At 35.4% G+C, this 13750-nt stretch overlaps 1 protein-coding gene across 3 annotated transcripts in view; it reads left to right on the top strand.

The window, feature by feature from the left end:
• Window positions 1-6514: 6514 nt before the first annotated feature.
• LOC121429129 (D(2) dopamine receptor A-like) overlaps window positions 6515-13750 on the top strand; it is a 36835-nt gene continuing 29599 nt past the window's right edge. The window contains exons 1-2 of one of the 3 annotated variants that reach the window (XM_041626044.1): window positions 6515-6777; window positions 9386-9541. The gene's annotated coding sequence lies outside the window, so the exon portion shown is untranslated. Of the gene's footprint in view, window positions 6778-9236; window positions 9542-13750 lie in introns of those variants that run through there. The other 2 variants (XM_041626045.1, XM_041626046.1) reach the window with 2 other exon arrangements.

The raw sequence follows: 13750 nt of genomic DNA, 5'->3' as shown, positions 1-13750 counted from the left end.
ATTCAGTATTCTCTTAATCATGTTTAACAATCGAACATAACGAGTATGGATATTATTTTCATACATTAACCTACGATGTTTCTATTTCCTTTATCAATCCGGCTGGTTGGGAATGACGTAAAGGGTGAAATAAATCACAGATGTTTTTCAGTCGACTTTCCAAAGATTTGCTACGCTACCTCAACGTAAAATGGAAATTATCCTACCAGCATAAATGTGATGTAATACTAGACCAGTGGTTGTAAAGCGTTTAATGGATCTTCTAATTACTGAGCGTTCACATTTTGTGATTAATCTTAAAGACAAAAAGCCCCCCCCCCCCTCCAAAAAACAACAACTTACAATAAAAACAAAACCGTTTTATTCCCTGTCTAGCTAGGAAAGTTGGGCGATTAAATATTAATAGAAGTGCGCAAAGAGTAGGCCCACAAAATGACGAATAGTCTTCTGATGTATGATAAAAGTATTAGAATATTCTTGACGAAATCACCTTCAGTTTGGAATAAAATCATTTAGTTTTGCTTGTCATTTCCCCCCTAAATCAGCTTGGAATCCACGTCTGAACGTGGCTTGTATATTTACGGTGGGGGGGGGGGGCACTTGTCCTTTGTCATCACTCGTATTAGAGTCTTCTACGTCGTATTGTACAATACCGCCCTCTTTCAGCTGATGCAACTTAATTCACTTCATTAATTGGAATTGGCTAGTGCGACCACTATATTCTAATTGGCACCCAAACACATCTTTTCGTATCATATACATTTCATTTGAACAAAATGATAATGGAGATAATGATGATAACTACGACGACGATGATAATCACAATGTACAGCTCGACGTATAATACGGGGCAGAAAGGCTCGTAAAGAGATAGCTTTCGAATATCTGGCTGAAAAAGAAAAGTGTTTATCACTGCAAAAACCCCGGTGTTGATCTAACACCAGCCAGGAATCTATATATGTCCACACCAGAGAAGTGTTGAACAACACCAGTTTGGTTTTGGTCTAACACCAGGTATATGTTTATACAACACCAATAAAACAGCATAGGTTTTATTCCAAACTGGTGTTATTTCAATACTTCTCTGGTGTGGACATATACACAACAAAAAAATAAGTCCCCTCTAAATCAAATTGCTGTAACTTTTGAACAGAATTATTTTGAGATATGATATTCCGTATAGGTGGTGTTCTGCACTCATATCATTAATCAGCTCCTGTGGGGAAAATAAGATTGATCGGTTGAGTCATGCATGAGTAATTAAAGATTGAATTAAAAATGACAATTTTTGAAAGTCACAAGAGTCGTTTTTCAGATTGTGCAAATATAAAATGTAAAGTTGGGCAAAAGTTGCCTTAAGGTGAATTAGAGGAGGCGCGATATAGCTCAGTCGGTAGAGCGGGGGATTCGTATTCTGGTGACCCGGGTTCGATTCCCACTACAGGGGCGGACCAAGCTTTCGCCAATAGGGGGGGGGGGGGCCGAAAATATTTTCATCAAAATTTTTCTCGATTAGCCGCTATAATCTGATTTTTTTTTGTTGGTTTTTCAGGGGGTAGTCCTAACTAAAGACTGAAGTTTTGAATATATGCTAGTTTTTATTGTTATAAACAAGATAAGGTATCTCATGTGGTCTTAATATATAATGCGAGCGCGAAGCGCGAGCTAAAATTCTTTGATATTTTATGTCCTTAGAACTGAAGATTCTGAGCAGTTTTTATAATCATGAACTAAACAATGCGAGCGCGAAGCGCGAGCCGAAATTTGATTATAGTAACGTGAAAAGGGACTCAATTAGGACTGTTTCTAGTGATTAATGAAGAGGATATCAGCAATAAATAATGAAAGTGCGAAGCTCGAGCTCAAAATTTTTGATATTCCGACCTGAAAACTGGACTCTTTAAGCGCGTTTTTATTAAAAAAAAAGAACAAGCTGTTATGATAAAAGAGCATTTTGACAAATTTTGGAAACAATTTCCAAAGAAGATAGGTATCTCACAAATCAAACAATGCGAGCGCGCAGCGCGAGCTGAGAATTTTGATATAACAATTTGTGTAAATCAAACAAAATAATGAAAGCTTGATGTGCGAATATTGTGTGCAAATTGATTTCAGAAGTGGATATAATAGGAAGTGTCATTTAATCCTCTTGAATGGGATTCATTACACAGGCAAAGCGAGCGCGAGCGAAATTTTTCATATAAAGTCTATTTTACAATTGTTTCCCTAACCTTTTTCTTGTTTCCTTTCGGGGTCGGGCCGGCCGTTACGAGACTGTAAGTTACACATCATGGGTATAATACCTCTTTCTTACTTTTCTTTCTGTTTTTCGTAGTTTCTATTAAGATAAAGAGTACACTTTTTCTGCAGGTTGTCAAAAAATAGGGGGGGCGAGGCCGGCTCGGCCCCCTCCTGGATCCGCGCCTGCACTAGGTGCGCTAGTGCCCTTTGGTAAGGCATTAATCCTCAGTACGAGGTCCTTCGGAGGGGACTTTAAGCCGTCGGTCCTCTGGTTGCTTGCTTACAAGCATTCATGCTTTCTTAGCAATCAGGTAAAAAAATCACCACATCCATCCAATTTTATGGTGTTATGCAGAGTGGGGCCAAAGCCTTGAACTAATTTTCAAATATTGTGTGCTCACTGATGTATTAAACATCGGGATTTTCATAAAAATCAAATCAAATGAACTATGCAAGGTTGTTTGTGACAGATATCCATAGTTACAAATTGCATTTTTTTCAATAACGTAAAAAATAGCTAATCGCATTCCACGTGTTATTTAATCGTGGATATTTAATTAAACGCCTTTGAATCATTGAAGCATGTTAACTGGTCATGAACCTAACGAAAAAGTTGAGAAAAGATCATTTTCAGTTCCCAAAATGAAACAATACTTGCCTATGATATTTGAAAACCGTATTTTTTTTCAATAAATGTTCATTGAACCGTGAAACTATGAATATTGTTGAAACAACTCTTCCAAAAATAACTGTCATCATATTCTATCATTTTTATTGATATAGATGTGTAAAAATCCAATCATAGCAAATTTGGACTTTTTTTTATTCAACTGTGAAATTTAGCCAAAAGTTGTATCGTCTTTTAGAGAGTACCTTTTACAAGCCTTCTGACTATTTTTTATGATGAGAATGTGGAATTAGTTCCAATAAAATGGAATCAAAGTCATGATATTTGGCTTGTGACTTTTTGCCTTCTGGCGGTGCTCACTGAAGCATGACGTAAAGTACGTCCATAACTCAGAGGGTAGCTTATAAAATTACCTACACGCTCATGTAAAAATATATTTAAAAAACACATTGGTTCGGAAATTATTGATGTTTGTTTACGGGGGATTTACTTTTGTTGTTGTGTATAGATTTCGGGCTGGTGAAAACTTAATATTTTACCCACGTTTTTAAATACAGTACAAGCTATTTTTTTCTCAAACAATCAATATGAGCGCAAAGCACGTGCTGAAAGTTTCAATAAACTGTCAAGAAATAATTTAAGCACAGTTCGACATTTAGAAAAATTACAGAGAGGATATGGTTTGCGCTAAATAAATGCGAGATGAACTTTTTACTTGACATCCTTAGCACTATTTGTAATTATGACCAGGAAGCATAACTAACCAATTAATTCCTACGCAAAGCAATATTTGATATACTGACTTGAAAAGTTGGCATTTAAAGGACATGTCCATCCCAATAAAAGGTTTATTTGAATAAAAAGAGAAAAAATCAACAAACAGAACACTGAAAATTCCATCAAATCGGATTCAACATAAGAAAGTTATGACATTTTAAAGTTTCGCTCAATTTCACAAAACAGTTATTTGCACATCCTGGTCGGTATTCAAATGAGGAGACTGATGACATCATCCACTCAATATTTCTTTTGCATTTATGAAACATTCAAATTTTCTCCTCATTGTCAAGTGTAACAACAATAATTCCTCCCTGAACATATGGAATTAGTATTGTTTAATACTATATGGTTCAGTCAATTTGTTCCTTATCAAATTTGTATAAAAAGGGAAATATTGTATAATTCAAAGAATAAAATCAAAAGAAATAGTGAGTGAGGGACATCATCGACTGTCTTATTTGCATGTCATTGAGTTGTGCATATCACTTTTTTTTTTAATAAGCGAAACTTTAAAATGTCATAATTTTCTTTATTAATAGATCCAATTTTTATGAAATTTTCAGCGTTATGCTAGTTTGATTTTTCTCTATTTATTCAAATCAACATATTCCTGTGGTGGACTTGACCTTTAAAGACCGTTTCCTAGAAGCCATGAAGAGGGATATACGTCATGTACGTACATTGCTTATCTGCTATTAAAATAATGCGAGCACGTAAAGTGCGAGAGAAATCAGCAACTTTTGTAATTATGATGATCAGGATACATATATCACTTACAACGAAATAACGAAACACGAACCTCGCAGAGCAGAATAATTTGACGTGCATATATTGACTTTGAAACGGGATGACTTAAAGCTCCATTTTATCCTCTTATCAGGCAATGTGAGCACTAGTTGAATATTAATTTTCATATAATGGCCCAACAATTTTCTATATATTTGGAATTATTGCCTTCCTCCCATTTCATTGATTTTTCTTTATCGTCTTACCCTTCCACTTATTTCTTCTCCTCTTCTTCCATTTTTCTTTCTTTATTTTATTTTTTGCACATCGGGTGGCGAGGCCACTTCGTTTTTACCGGCTACCCTTTTCTTCCTCCTTTTCTGAAGCCTCACTTGCTTGTGTTTGTTTTGACTCTTTTCAATTCGATTCTCTTCCTGCTTCCTTTTTATAAAAGAAAATCGTTCCTTAAAGGCCAAGTTCATTACTAACAGCAAGTGGATTTTAATAAGAATAACACACATAATACAATCGGAAGTAGACTAAAGAAAAGGATATTCTAAAGTTCTTCTTAACTTAACAACTGACAACGTCAGCGTTAAGGAAGATTATAACACGCTGGCAATTTCCTATTGCTTGTAATTATCGTATGAAAGATGAAACAATTCTACATTTTCTTCAATATTGTAACTCAATGTTCTGGTTACTCGTAAACACGCATGTGAAATGACAATAAAATCTCAAAATGTCTAATATTCAACACAACAGAATACAGAAAAAATATGTATAATCCTGATAATGTCACCCGCCATAATATCACCTGCCATTCCCATGTATTCTAGGTAAAACTCGTTTTTTTGTTTGTTTGTTTTACTTCCGTAAAAAATAGAAAACATACATAAAATTTATTTCATTTTCATTATTCATTTATTGGTTTTTGCAACATTTTTCACAACAAATTCTGGACAAGAAAATACATATCTGAAATTTGCCATCAATATAATGAACAATAGTTTTGTATGTAAATCATCAAATATATCTTACATAAATTTAATATATCTTACATTCGAATTTAACCTATCGTATAAATCATATAAAATATTAAAGTCATATGAAGCTTGAAAATATCAAGCATTTCTTATTTAACATTCGATCGTAACATTCTCAGTGTTTAGTTGATTTGCCCGTTCCAATGCAAGTCGACTTGTTGACGGGGTAGATTAGCTTTTTAAAGGAAGCGAGCTCTTCTCACAATTTTACTTGCAAAACAAACACTCAACGCAGATAGTTCAGGCAAGTAAGAAAGCAAATATGATGGCTATTATTGTATCTGGCCCACGAATGGGAGTCGTTATGAAATCATCACTGGGCTATTAGCTCGTTATTGATGGCGAGGTGAGATAACAGACGCGCAGAACCACCCTGGATAAGTATTATCCTTCACTTATGCATTCATGAGCAGAGTAACGACTTGTGACAAGGGAATCATCTGAATTTGTAGTGAGAAAGACGCAACTGAAAAAAAAAACTCGCGCATTTTGTCACGACACGCTATGCAGGACGTTCCATGCGAGAAAGTATTGAGGAGTATTGAGAAGAAAAAGAGGAAGAAGAGAAAGGAGAAGAAGAAGGAGAAGAAGATGAAGAAGAAGATTCGAAGAAGAAAATGAAGAAGAGGATGAGGAAGAAGAATAAATAATAGTATCATTATATTATTATTACTAGTAGTAGTAGTATAGTAGTAGCAGAAGCAGTAGTAGTAGTAGTAGTAGTATAATTATGTAGTATATGTATAGTAGTAGTAGTAGTAGTAGTAGTAGTAGTAGTAGTAGTAGAAGAAGAAGTAGTAGTAGATGTATATTAGTAGTCGTAGTAGTAAAAGTAGTAGAAGAATACTTATTTTTGAAGAAGGATAAGAAGAAGGAGGAGGAGGAGAAGAAGAAGAAGGAGGAAAATTAAAAGATTTTTTTAATGTTATGAAGAAAAGTAATTTAAAAGAAATCGAAAGATTTAAATGATTAAGAAGAAGAAGGCGACGATAATCTAGAAGAAGAGAGGCAGGATCCTGAAATTAGGTATTTGAAGATCAACGACGAACAAGCCCGCGAAATGTGTAGTTTCCGCTGCATGCGTAAATTTTCATTTTATGGAAATTTAAACTAACATCACCAACGGCGCCTTGTTCGAAGTCAATGCATTTTTTCCGACCCTCCCATTTGACAGCTGATCACAACGGTCTGAGAAGCATTATACATTACATTCACATGTCACCCGATAGTTGCGGTAGCAGCGAGAATCATTCATTCCTTTACACTCTTTATGTGGGGAGAGGCGCCACTGTACACGACCTCCAGGAATTCGCTTTCCACATGTATGTTTACATCCAAGTTATAGGATATTCTGCGGTAAGTAAACATTTTCGATTGGACAGTTCTTTTTTTTTGTGTTCTTGGTTTTTGTCTATCATTCATTAGTAGTGCTTGATTAACTAACAGTGACTGTTTGGATCTTTGGTATATAGGCCCACAGTTTTTATTATGGCATATAATACGTTCTAATTTTTCTTCATAAAATTGCATTTTTTTTAATGGAGCACCGAAGCTATAGTAGTCTGAAAAATTTGGCGTGATAGTTTGATTGTATCAGCTGTTTGGTGTCTTATTTGTTATACTTGAAGAGTAACGCAATTCTGCGGGAAATTCGAATATAAGTTTATAGAATGACCTGCATTTTTTGTAATTTACAAGATTTTTTTTTTTTGGGGGGGGTATTAAAAACCTTGCCACATTATTGCCTTGGTATTGTTTCTCTGCTCGGCTTCTGCTAATCCATGTTTACTTTATAACATAGACCATGGTGTCGATAATAATAATGTTTGTAAAAGTGTTGATAATGATTCTCGATTGATATGTTTATATCTATTCACAAATTTCACAACACATGGCGTCAGCGCAAGAAACCTGACGCATTTCCAAAATGTGTTTTCGTAGTACATTACTGGGAGAATGAGAGCACTTTAAGCCTACACAGTATTAAGTTTATGTCTTTCATTTTGATATTTTTCAATATCAATATCGAATAATCCGCAATAAAATCAGAAAACAATTTTTTTAGGATACCATCGCATGCCATTTATCTCCGAAAAAAACCCAACAACAAACACGATCTGCAAAAGGCATGGAAATCCGAAAATGTCAATATCTTCTCACATGCAAGGGATTATCTGTATATTGAGCGACAACATTAATTACCGATATATTCAAGAGGGAACTTCTATATTCTTACCTACAGTCAACAAAATATAAAATTTCCTTTTACAAGGTAGCATAGCGATGCGGTGAGAAATTGGTACATTAAAGTGATTGGTTAACATTGGTTTGACTTTAAAAAAATCTGAGCTAGAAGGTCACACTTGTCACCTGTGTCTGTGATATGTTACAAAAATGAAGCCCAGATAAAATTGTGCTCGAAAAAATGTATTTAGTGCTTCAAAAATTGAAATATAAAGTGACCGGAAACACCATCTTAATTTCATACCATATACTATTTAGGCGTCTATAAGACGCCTATTTACAAAATCGGGGTTTGCCTTGTAGTTTTAGCTTTTCATTCTCAATAATGGTTGTTTTCAGGGTTTAGTTCTAATACATGCACTTGTACACCATGTTTCATCTTGGTTTGAGAATTTTTTTAAATCGGCTGCTCACAAAGTAAAACAATACCTTTAAGTGCTTCCACCATGATGTTGAACATGTTGAAGTAATCATTGTGTCGTTCTGAGTAATCCAAGGATCCGCAAAGAACCTTTGTTTTGGGGTGTCAATTTTGATATCTAATAGTAAATTATTTATTCACTTACACAACATTCAAGCCCTTTCTAAAAAAAGAAATCGTAAATTTTCGATTTATGCTGGTAGTGCGTAATAAAATTCCTTTTTATTAAGAAAGGCTTGTCATTCAAATATTTTTTCATCGGGTTGATGTTATAAATTTCATTTGACAAGTCAACTCTTTCTTCTGTTTGAAAGAATTTAATAAATCACTGATAAATAATATTCAACGTGGAATTTTTTCTCGATTTCATGGTCTTCGGAAATGAATACTTGAATTGAGTTATGGAGGGTACATTTCGACATACATAAAGGACCTAACTGTTTTATTCTGCCTCTTTGTATTACCTTAACAGTTATCGAGATGAAAGAAAAAAATAATGAAAATAATATATGGTAGCTTGAACACTTATCACCCGTTTTATAACCATCTTCCAATGACCTGGTCGATAGCATCGGAGGGGGGGGGGTAGGGGTAACCCGAAGGTAACATTCAATGAACGCAAATGAGACAAAAGGGTGATGATTTATAAAAAAATAAAGGAAGAAAGAAAAAGAAAGTTCATTATGAACAGGACCCTGTCCATAGAGGATAATACCTTGGTCACATTTGATCTACGGCGGCCGTAAGGCGAGTCGAAAACAGCCGTTTTATTAATTTTTATTCAAACCACCTATGTTTATAGCTGGTACGAAAATGTTAAAACGGCCGTTTCGACTCGCCGTACGGCCGCCGTAGAACAAATGTGACCATGGTATAATTCTATCGTTACTGGGGGTGCTGAGCATTGTCACCGCACCCCCAGTAACAATAAATAATCCTCCGTGTGCAGGTCCATGATTACGAATGACGTGGACCTCTTCAACCCACAAATGCCTTTGAAAATGCAAGTCAGATGACAATAGAGCTGAGAGGCTATTGTCGAAAGTTGGTGGACCAGGACAGCAGATTATCAGAACATTTGCACCGGACGAACAATTGCAAATATGTCGTTGCCAGGAGACTACGCTGCTGTCTCGGTCCAACAACTTTCGACAAAAGCTTCTCAGCTCTCCATTGTGATTTGACTTGCATTTCAAGGGAATTGATGCGTTGTAGAGAGCGCGGCTCCGTTGTAAATACGAAAACTCTCTACTAGCACCGGTCAAATGTGGATAACGTCACATTTTCCTCTTGCCTCAGATTACAGGTGCTGGACATGGCGCCACAGGTACAGTCCGCCAACGTTAACCCGGGGGATTTATCCATAGAGACGAGTTGATAAAAAAGTGCAATGCGTTGGTAAAAGATCGCCATATTAAAATAGAACGGTTATTGAAACTGAAGTGGCTACCCTGGGTAAATATACCTATATTCTTATTTTTATTCTTATTCTTATTATTATTATAATCAAGCACTTAAAATAGGTATATACGAAGTTTATATACGAAGTTTCGAAATCAATTTTGAGCCCGTTATCTGCTATTGCAGAATTCTCAAGTGAGATCATTCGAAAACGGTCTCATTTTACGAATTTTATCGAGGGATACATGCAGCTAGCATTAAGGGTTGAGTTATTAATTGCATTGCCGCTGTAGATCTAACATTTTATATTGTCTAAAAAACATAGATAATTTAGTATGCGAACAGGTGCTACAGAAGAACTTAAACTGATGGACATTATAATCTTTCCTGTATGAAGTCAAGCCCAGTTGAAAACCAATTAATATATTTGAAAGCAATAGGCTAGGTACCACTAATACTTCCAATATCGATTTTTAGATAATCACAAATGAGGAAAGATCCACATTTACCCACGATGATGAAATTTTCCAAAACACCTTTATCTTATGTCATGGATACGTACTGTCATAACTTGCTTCTTTCTTTCTATAAACCATTACGTATGAAATTACGATTTCCGCGTGGACAGGTGATTGGCCTCAGTGGCGTAACTACGGGGGAGGGGGGGGGGGGCACGTGCATTCCGGGGAAAAGAGAACAAGAGGGAGAAAGAATAAAGAAACGTAGTGGGGGGGATAAATTATTGTATATTATAATTGTTATTATATGTTACATATTATATACGATTATTTTTTTGATAGGTATAAGGAATATATTTTGCTTAAGGCCCAAGCATTTTTGGTGTTCCCATTGTCTGGTTAATGAGATATATAATCCTGTTGTATTAAACATCCTGTTTTCGAGTCAATATAAACCAAATATATCTCCTCGCACTTCGAGTTATTATTGTGAGACGTGACATATTCTTCTTTTTTATTACTAACATTTATTACCCCTTTTAAGATCTGAATATGAAACATTTCCAGTCCGTGTTTACATTCGCATTAGTGGATTGGTGAGATATGTCTGCTCTTCGTGAATTCCTAAAACACAGTCCTTAAAATGTCACATTTTCTTGCATAAATATTTAAAAAATCAGCTCGCGCTCACATAATTTAGTTAATGAGATACGTATCATGTTCATGATTACAATGACTAAAAAGGTGTTTCATGTGTGTAGCTGTTATTCTAATAAGATTAGCATGCTCTTGGCGCTCGAATTAGATGACTACGGATACATGTGTATGCTCTTCATGAATCCCAGAAAGATAGTCCTAAAAATGTGTCCGTTTGGGGTCAATATATATATATATATATATATATATCAGTGTTGTAGTGCCTTGATGCTCGGCCTTGGCCTTAAGGCGCCTTAAGGCCTATTTTTTCAAAGCCTTGGCCTTGAGAGGGCCTTGGCCTTGGCCTTGAGGATTTTGAGCCTTGAAATTTCAAGGCATTTTCAAGGCATTTTCAAGGCTTTTTCAAGGCATTTTGTATTTTGTACTTTCATTTGTTTTATAAAAGTAATTATAAATGTCTCAATTGTTCTGTACATCTAATGACACTAAATACTACCAGTCAGCAGCAGCAAAAGCAGTAAGTGTACTTAGCAGTGCCATCAATTGCAATTATCATCACATAATTATGTAACAAAGAGAAGTGATGAAAATTAATATTATTTATTGGTAATATGATGTAATCATGACTAATAAGAATAATGACAATATCAATAATAATGATGATAATTATGATTAGGATTATAGTCAGTGGCGTAACTACGGGGGGGGGGCATGGGGGCACTTGCCCCCCCCCCCCATCGGCTGACTAGAAAAAATGAGGAAAAGAGGGAGAAAGGAAGAGAAACGTAGTGGGACTGAAGAAGACATTAATGTTCATTATAATGTTATAATTATGTTATGTTACATTACATAAGAAACATTTTTTTTCATATAAATGAAACATAATTGGCTCAGGGCATATATGTCTTCATTGTTCCTGGTGCTCCTATTGTCTGTTTACCGAGATATATAATCCTGTTATACTAAAACCTCCCGTTTTCAAGTCAATATACACCAAACTACCAAATATATTTCCTCGCACTTCGAGTTATTTTTTTACATGTACAATAGTATGCTTCTTTTTCATGAATACTTTAAGTGATTGTCCCATTTTAAGGTCTTAATATAAAACATTTCCTGTCCGTGCTTACGTTCGCAGTAGTGGATTGGTGAAAGATGTCTGCTCTCCATCAATTCCTAGAATGAGTCCTTAAAATGTCCCTTTTTCTGTTTTCTGATCTGAATATCAAAAATTTTCAGCTCGCTCTTCGCGCTCGCATCATTTGGTTAGTGAACTACGTAAGGTCTTCTTGAATTCCTACAAACAAGCCTTAAAATGCCCCTCTTCAGGTCTGAATTTCCTAAATTTTCAGCTCGCGCTTCGCGCTCGCAAGATTTGATTAGTGAGATGGGTATGTTAATCATGATTACAAGTGCTGTATGTGCATGTTTAGATGTAATTCTAACAAAATCAGCAAGCGCTTATTGGCACTCCCATTGAATGACTATGGTGAGATGTGTATAATCTTAATAGATAAAAGATTCCTAAACTATAGTCCTTAAAATCTTCCTGTTTGGGGTCAATATTTACAAAAATTTAAGTTCGCGCGCTCGCATTATTTAGCGAGACAGGTACGTAGGACTATCATGATTACAAAAGATTGATTGTAATGTCCCTTTTTAGGTTTGAATATCAAAAATTTTAAGCTCGCGCTTCGTGCTCACATTATTTGACTAGTGAGATACATGTCCGTTTATTGGCACTGTCCTTATAAAAATATCTCTATTAGGTCAGTATACCTGGCAACTGGGGGCGCTTCGCGAGCTCACTAGGCAGTTCCAAGTTTTTGCTGGTGCCCCCCAGTGCCGTGACACACGGTACGCCACTGATTATAGTGATTTTATGACAGGAATAATTCTGACAGATCTGACTGCAATTTTGACAACAATTTTCATACTTTAAAAATAGCTTACTCTAAAGATTGATAACATTAACAAGGTAGATTTCTATTCGATTAGGTTCTCCTTGTATTATTTTCTTTGACCAACAAGAATGTTTTAAGTCTTAATGATATTCTGAAAAGATTCGGTAAACTTGAACACAAACTTCAATTTCGTCATTTCCAAATGGGCTATGGCATCAATGGCATGATGAGCCAAAAAAATTTTGAGGGACCAAGCATGGCATACAGAGCAAAATTTTAGGTTTCAAAATCAACAAATTTTGGATCGTGCTTGCATAAATTATTGTTAAGTAAGGTTCGCATTCAATTTACACCAAAAAATGCTTAGAATGTCTAGTTTTTAGGTCGGAATATTACAAATTTTTGAGCTCGCGCTTTGCGCTCGCATTATTTGATTGGTGAATAATGTATCCTATTTATGAGTCACTAAATGCAGTCCAGAACAGCTTCCTTTTCTGGTCAGTAAGAATTTAAGCTTGTGTTTTGTGCTCGCGTTAATTTTTTTAGTAAGATGCACACCTTTTTCATGATCACAAAAACATCTCAAAATATTTAAATTTCATTTCTTATTACATCTTATTACAACATCTCGCAAGGATGCCCTTTTAACAGTGATTAGCACCATAATTGACCCAAAATCGAGTTTTACAACTTCAAAATTGATTTTTTTTTTCAAAACCACTTGCTTGCTATGCTTTCTATAGTGGGAAATTAAAGCCTAAATCAAAATATCTGTCTTATCAATTAGAAATCACTTAAAAAGCTTTGCTGAACTGCACCAAAATTCTCATTTTGACTTATATTGTAAGTGCATTTTTGGCTTTGACCTCCCCCCCCAAAAAAAATACATTCTGCCTCCCCTGTACCAGGTAGAGGAGAAAGACATATGTTGAGAATGGGCATGCCAGGATCAGATCACCTTGGTAATAATAATTATTGCATTGTGAATCGCCTAGAACAATAATTAAATGTTTTTATGTCTAAATCTACATGATCTATCATGAAATTATTTGCGTTTTAAGTGTACAAGGGTCAAAAATTTTGCTCGCTCACACCTTTTATACATTTGGTCCTGTGTGTCATGTATGCCGCCTAAGCATTTTTGTCTAATTTTTTTTCCCATATATTGTACAATTGAAATGCCTTGGCCTTGGCCTTGGCCTTGAGGTTTTCAGGCCTTGGCCTTGGCCTTGGGTTTCCATGCC

This window comes from Lytechinus variegatus, chromosome 15 (assembly GCF_018143015.1).
Source record: "Lytechinus variegatus isolate NC3 chromosome 15, Lvar_3.0, whole genome shotgun sequence".
In the NCBI taxonomy this organism is placed as follows: Eukaryota; Metazoa; Echinodermata; class Echinoidea; order Temnopleuroida; family Toxopneustidae; genus Lytechinus; species Lytechinus variegatus.
Note: the sequence above shows the minus strand (reverse complement) of the source record. Positions and strands in the feature narration are given on the sequence as shown.